This window comes from Mastomys coucha, chromosome X (genome assembly GCF_008632895.1).
Source record: "Mastomys coucha isolate ucsf_1 chromosome X, UCSF_Mcou_1, whole genome shotgun sequence".
Lineage (NCBI taxonomy): Eukaryota > Metazoa > Chordata > Mammalia > Rodentia > Muridae > Mastomys > Mastomys coucha.
Window position 1 is genome coordinate 43,301,275 of NC_045030.1, and position 6,840 is coordinate 43,308,114.

The window sequence follows — 6,840 nt, forward strand, 5'->3', positions numbered from 1 at the left end:
AAAAGTCCACCATTTGAGATTTCTACTACATGTTTGTATCACTGAGGGAAATGGGTGATCTTATTATTCACTTGGGGTGTCTTAGGAAAGTCTCTGAATTGATAGGATTATTTTAATCCCAAATCAGAAACTCTGACATTCTTGTGGTTTCCCTTTGATATTCGCAACTTAAAAACCTGTGTCTCACATCTGAGATAAATATAATTCTGTCATGGGATCCTTGCTTCAACAAATCAATCAATTTGTACTTAGTTCTGTGGTGATTTTGATGTGTTTTCTTTTTCGTACCAATATTGCTGTGACTTTCCAGGATTTCCAACTGTAGAAAGGCAGTTCTTTGTTGTGTGTCTTACGCATAAGCCATGTTGTAGCTGTGTTGACAGCTAGGTCTACACAGAGAAACTCTGTCTTTAAGCAGTAAGTCACTGGTCAACTAGTTGGGCTCTCAGTAAAGGAAAACCAAGCTTACTTGCTTACAATGAAAATAAAATGTGGACACGTGTTATTAGTTATTAGCTTTAAATCTAGCCTTTAGTAATAGTTGAAATGATTAAAGCAGAGTTCAATAATTTAAAAATCAATAATTAATGAATATATACCTTTAAGACTAGCCAGAAGCCAGATGAGGTCTAATAAATTGAGAATAAAAAAAATTTAGAAATTAAGCTTTAGCTTTATTATTTTGTATCGAATTCTATATTTTCTATGTCATTAGTAAAATAGAAATCTGTTTGACTGTAGTCTCTCAAGCTCTGGAATTGCAGGCATCTAAATAAAGCCATGTGCACGCGCCACCTGACCAAATTTTTCGCTAATCATTTTTATCTTTATTATAGAGTTCTATCTCTATGGAGCTACCCTACTGAGGAATTTTCATAACCTGTGGAAAGAGCATAAGAATACTTCTCTTCTTTGAGGCCATTAGAAATATTTGAGCATTTTTGCTGTTTGCCTGTAACTTGAAACCGAATTAAGTGAATGTAAGAAACATTAGCTTGTAATTTACTTTTAAACCACTAGGTGACGCTAAGTGATTGCGAAATTGCTCGGGCAAACATTGAGCTGCGCGCATGCGCACTGCCACAGCAGTTTTCGCTCGCTCAAGCCTGAGTCAAGCCATGCACACGTGTGACCCTTGGCCCGCCTCCCTGTTTTGCTCTGGGCAGGTGGCGTCTGCCCGCTGAGGAGCCAAGCCACCAGGTTTACGAGCACGGTCGCCTGGCAGCGGGACTCCATGACTGGCCCAGAGAACAGCAGGCTCCAACCAGCCTGCCCCGCGAGCCATGGCTCCAGTCTGGCCAGGCCACCCGGGAGCTGCAGGCGTGCAGGCAGCCGCACCAGAGAATGAGAAACGCAGGCATTTTGGAGCCGCCTGCATGATCGCGCAGGTGCAGAACCGCTCTCCCAGGGAACTCAGGGAAACCGATGCTCGCCCGCCAGGGACAGTCTCACTCTGCATAATCACAAGCCCTAGCCGCTCGCCTGCCACCAGCCGCCCAGGGAAACCTGGTCACTCAGCACAGCAAGAGCAGAGCCAGGCTGCCGGCCCCGCTCTGTACTGAGAGGGCAGGCCTCCCTCGTGGCTGCGTGGAGCCAGGCACGGGCTGGTTGGAGCCCCGCTAGCTCAATCGGTAGAGCATGGGACTCTTAATCTCAGGGTCGTGGGTTCAAGCCTCACGTTGGGCGCCACCAGTTGCTGTCCAGCAGCAATGTTAAAGAGAGAGGGTTATTTTGGGAAATGGAGTTAGAAAGAAATAGGAGGAGATAAAAAGAGATAGGAAGAGGCAGGTTAGCCATACTGTACCTTACCCACGTGGGAGGATAATAATTAGACAACACGAGCTGTGGCCACTCAGTCATCTTCACTTTAATGCCCAGCCTTTGTTCCCCCAACAGGTAGAATCACTGAGGCAAAACCACACCCCCAAGTAGGTCAGTAATAAAGACCCAACCAGCATTTTCTTAGTCTCTATAGCAGGCAGGGTCAAGCAGGAGGGTTATAGGGGACCATGAACACAAATTATTATGCTACTGTTCCCCAGGCAGACCAGACTGGAAAAGGATTGGTGAAGCAGGGTTCCAATATGGTTGTTCTTTGGGGCCCACCACAGGCCTCCTCCACAGGGAAGCAAGATGCTCTTGTGGTCCTACAAGGCTCTGAAATGCAATCTTCATTCACCTTATATGGTCGTTGCCTCATAGGCTCACTGCTGTATAAGCTCACACCTGCTAGTTCTTTCAAAACTCTGACTAGCAGACTCAATTCAGCTATTGGGGCAGAAAAGACTCTAAGCTGACTGATTCAATATGGCTTCTCTCAGCTTCTCACTGAATTAATCTGCTTTGGCCTCATGCTAACTAGGGCAGTCTGTTCTCATTGTCTGGATCCTTATTCTCTGGCTTAAACTGCCCATGCTGAACTTCACTGCTCTACATGAACTCATGAACAAAATTAACCCCACTTCACTGTACTCACTGCACTGTCTCTCTCTACTTGCACTGCACTTGAATGAGTAATCTCAATCTCTTTTTTTTTAGAGTTCAACATATCCTATCTCTGATGTATTCTATCAAGTTTTTCTGTGATTATCTGTCTGTTAAGGAAAAGTCAATTTTAAAAATGGCTGCTTCCATCTAGAAGCTAATATAACCTATATTGTTTGGAATTAAAGGTGTATACTAAGGGCATGTCTATATCCCAGCCAGATCACACAGACTTAAGTCTGTGGGTATGAACCCTTGTAAGAGCAGCCAAGACGCTGGATTAAATTTCTCTACAGTGTTAGTTTATTATCTACCAATGTGACCAATACCATGATCAAAAGCAACATGGGAAGGGAAGGATCATCTTAAATCTTACTGACCCACACAGAGGTAAATCTTTACATGAAATCAGAGAGAAAACTTGACAGCAAAAACAGAATCCAAAGCCATGAGTGAAATTTTCTTACCTGCTTGCACAGGTTCAACATGATTTCTAATATAAAACAGGAATACATGAACATGGATTTTACCTTCAAAATCTGCCTCAGATTTCACACATCAACCATTAATCAAGAAAATGTCCCAACACAATTGCTTGCTAACAAATTTGATGGAAGCATTTTTCTTTTTTTAATTTATTTTTTAATTCGATATTTTCTTTATCTACATTTCAAAAGATATCCCTTTTACCTGTTTTTCCTCTGAAAAAAATCCTATTCCTTCCCCCATCATGCTGCAAAACAATCTTCCCTCTCCCACTTCCTGGCCCTGACATTACCCTACACTGGGGCATTGAACCTTCACAGGACCAAGGGCCTCTCCTCCCATTGATGACAGACTAGACCATCCTCTGCTACATATGCAGCTGGGACCATGACTCCCACCATGTGTACTCTTTGGTAGGTGTTCCCTGGGAGCTCTGAGGGTACTAGTGAGTACATATTGCTGTTCTTGCTAAGGGGCTGCAGACCTTTCAGCTTCTTGGGTCCTTTCTCTAACTCCTTCATTGAGGACGCTGTATTCAGTTCAATGGATGGCTGTGAGCCTCTACTTCTGTATTAGCAGGTACTGTCAGAGCCTCTCAGAAGACAGCTGTATCAAACTCCTATCAGCCAGCATTTGCTGGCATTCACAATAGTGTTTGGGGTTTTGTGATTGAATATGGGAAGCATTCTCAGATGGGGCAGTTTCTGGATTGTCCTTCGTTTAGTCTATGTGCCACACTTTTTCTCTGTAACTCCTTCCATGGGTATTTTGTTCCCCTACTAAGAAGGATCAAAGTATCCACATTTCGGTCTTCCTTCTTCTTGAGTTTCTTATTGTTTGTGGATTGTATCTTGGGTATTCCAAGCTTCTGGGCTAATATCCACTTATCAGTGAGTGCATACCATGTGTATTCTCTTGTGACTGGGTTACCTAACTCAGGATGATATTCTCCAGATCCATCCATTTCCCTAAGAATTTCATAAAATCATTGGTTTTAATAGCTGAGTAGTACTCCATTGTATAGATGTACCACATTTTCTGTATCCATTCCTCTGTTGTAGGACATCTGGGTTCTTTCAAGCTTATGGCGATTATAAATAAGGCTGCTAAGAACATAGTGGAACATGTGTCCTTATTACATGTTAGAGTATCTTCTGGGTACATGCCCAGAAGTGGTATAGCTGGGTCCTCAGGTAGTACTATGTCCAATTTCCTGAGTAACCACCAAATTGATTTCCAGAGTGGTTGTAACAGCTTGCAATCCCACCAGCAATGGAGGAGTGTTCCTCTTTCTCCACAACCTTGCCAGCATCTGCTGTCACCTGAGTTTTTGATCTTAGCCATTCTGAGTGGTGTGAAGTGGAATCTCAGGGTTGTTTTGATTTGCATTTCCCTGATGACAAAGGATGTTGAACATTTCTTTTGATGTTCCTGAGCCATTCAGTATTCCTCAGTTGAGAATTCAGTTTAGCTCTGTACCCCATTATTAATAAGGTTATTTGGTTCTCAAGAGTCAAACACCTTTAGTTCTTTGTATATATTGGATATTAGCTCTCTATCAGATATACGATTGGTAAAGATCTTTTCCAAATCTATTTGTTGTCATTTTCTCCTATTAACAGTGTCCTTTGTCTTACAGAAGCTTTGCAATTTTATGAGGTCCCATTTATCAATTCCTGATCTTAGAGCATAAGCTATTGGTGTTCTGTTCAGAAAATTTTCCCCTTTGCTCATGTGCTTGAGGCTCTTCTTCACTTTCTTTTCTATTAGTTTCAGTGTACCTGGTTTTATGTGGAGGTCCTTTATCCACTTGGACTTGAGCTTTGTACAAGGAGATAGGAATGAATCAATTTGCATTCTTCTGCATGCTAAACACCAGTTCAGCCAGCACCATTTGTTGAAAATGCTGTCTTTTTTTCATGGTATAGTTTTAGCTCCTTTGTCAAAGATCAAGTGACCATAAGTGTGTGGGTTCATTTCTGGCTCTTCAATTCTATTCCATTGATCCACCTGCCTGTCACTGTACCAATACCAGACAGTTTTTGTTTTTGTTTTTGTTTTTTATCACAATTGCTCTGTAGTACAGCTTAAGGTTAGGGATAGTGATTCTACCAGAAGTTCTTTTATTGTTGAGAATAGTTTTTGCTATCCTAGGTTTTTTATTATTCCAGATGAATTTGCAAGTTGCTCTTTCCAAACCTGTGAAGAATTGAGTTGAAATTTTGATGGGGATTGCATTGAATCTGTAGATTGCTTTCGGCAAGATGGCCATTTTTACTATATTAAATCTGCCAATCCATGAGCATGGGAGATTTTTCCATCTTCTGAGATCTTCTTTGATTTCCTTCTTCAGAGTCTTGAAGCTATTGTCATACAGATCTTTTACTTGCTTGGTTAGAGTCACACCAAGGTATTTAATATTATTTGTGACTATTGTGAAGGATGTTCTTTCCCTAATTTCTTTCTCAGCCTATTAATCCTTTGTGTAGAGGAAGGCCGTTGATTTGCTTGAGTTAATTTTATATCCAGCTACTTTGCTGAAGTGTTTATCAGGTTTAGTTCTCTGATGGGATTTTTGATTTTTTGGGTCACTTAAGTATACTATCATATTATCTACAAATAGTGATAATTTGACTTCTTCCTTCCTAATTTGTAACTCTTTGATCTCCTTTTGTTTTCCAATTGCTCTGGCTAGGATTTCAAGTACAATATTGAATAGGTAGGGAAAGAGCGGGAAGCCTCTAGTCCCTGATTTTAGTGGGATTGCTTTAAGTTTCTCTCCATTTAGTTTGATGTTGGCTACTGGTTTGCTGTATATTGCTTTTACTATGCTTAGGTATGGGCCTTGAATTCCTGATCTTTCCAAGACTTTTATCATGAAGGGATGTTGGATTTTATCAAATGCTTTCTCAACATTTAATGACATGATCATATTTTTTTTCCTTTGAGCTTGTTTTTATAGTGGATTACATTGATGGATTTCTGTATATTGAAGCATCCCTGAATCCCTGGGATGAAGCCTACTTGATCATGATGGATGATCATTTTGATATATTCAGATTGCAAGAATTTGAGTATTTTGCATCAATAGTCAAAGGGAAATTGGGCTGAAGATTTCTTCCTTTGTTAGGTCTTTTTGTGGTTTAGGTATCAGAGTAATTGTGGCTTCATAGAACAAATTGAGTAGAGCACCTTCTGTTTCTATTTTGTGGTTTCATTTTCATTAAACTCTAAAATGTCTTTAATTTCCTTCTTTAGTTCTTCTTTGACCAAGTTATCATTGAGTAGAGTGTTGTTAAGCTTCCATGTGTGTGTGGGTTTTCTATTATTTATGTTGTTAGTGAGGACCAAGCTTAGTCTATGGTGATCTGATAGGATGCAAGGAATTATTTCAATCTTCTATATCTGTTGAGGACTGTTTTGCGACCTATTTTATGGTCAATTTTGGAGAAAGTACCATGAGGTGCTGAGAAGAAGGTATATTCTTTTGTTTTAGGATGAGATGTTCTGCAGATATCTGTTAAATCAATTTGGTTCATATCTTCTGTTAGTTTCACTGTGCCTTTCTTTAGTTTCTGTTTCCATGATCTGTCCATTGCAGAGAGTGGGGTGTTGAAGTCTCCCACTACTATTGTGTGCAGTGCAATGTATGCTTTGAGCTATAGTAAAGTTTCTTTTATGAATGTAGTTGTCCTTGCATTTGGAGCATAGATGTTCAGAGCTGAGAGTTCATCTAGGTAGATTTTACCTTTGATAAGCATGAAATGTTCCTCCTTATCTTTTTTGATCACCTTAGGTGGAAAGTCGATTGTATTCGATATTAGAATGGCTACTATGGCTACTCCAGCTTGGTTTTTTTTTTTTTTTTTT

General features: G+C 40.4%; 1 protein-coding gene and 1 non-coding gene across 2 annotated transcripts in view; one reads left to right on the top strand and one right to left on the bottom strand.

Annotated features, from left to right (window-relative positions):
- The window catches only part of Cul4b (cullin 4B), a 325,194-nt gene that overhangs the window by 139,218 nt on the left and 179,136 nt on the right, over positions 1–6,840 (bottom strand). The window lies entirely within an intron of this gene.
- On the top strand, positions 1,614–1,686 carry Trnak-cuu. The gene has a single exon. It is a non-coding gene; the product is annotated as a tRNA-Lys (tRNA).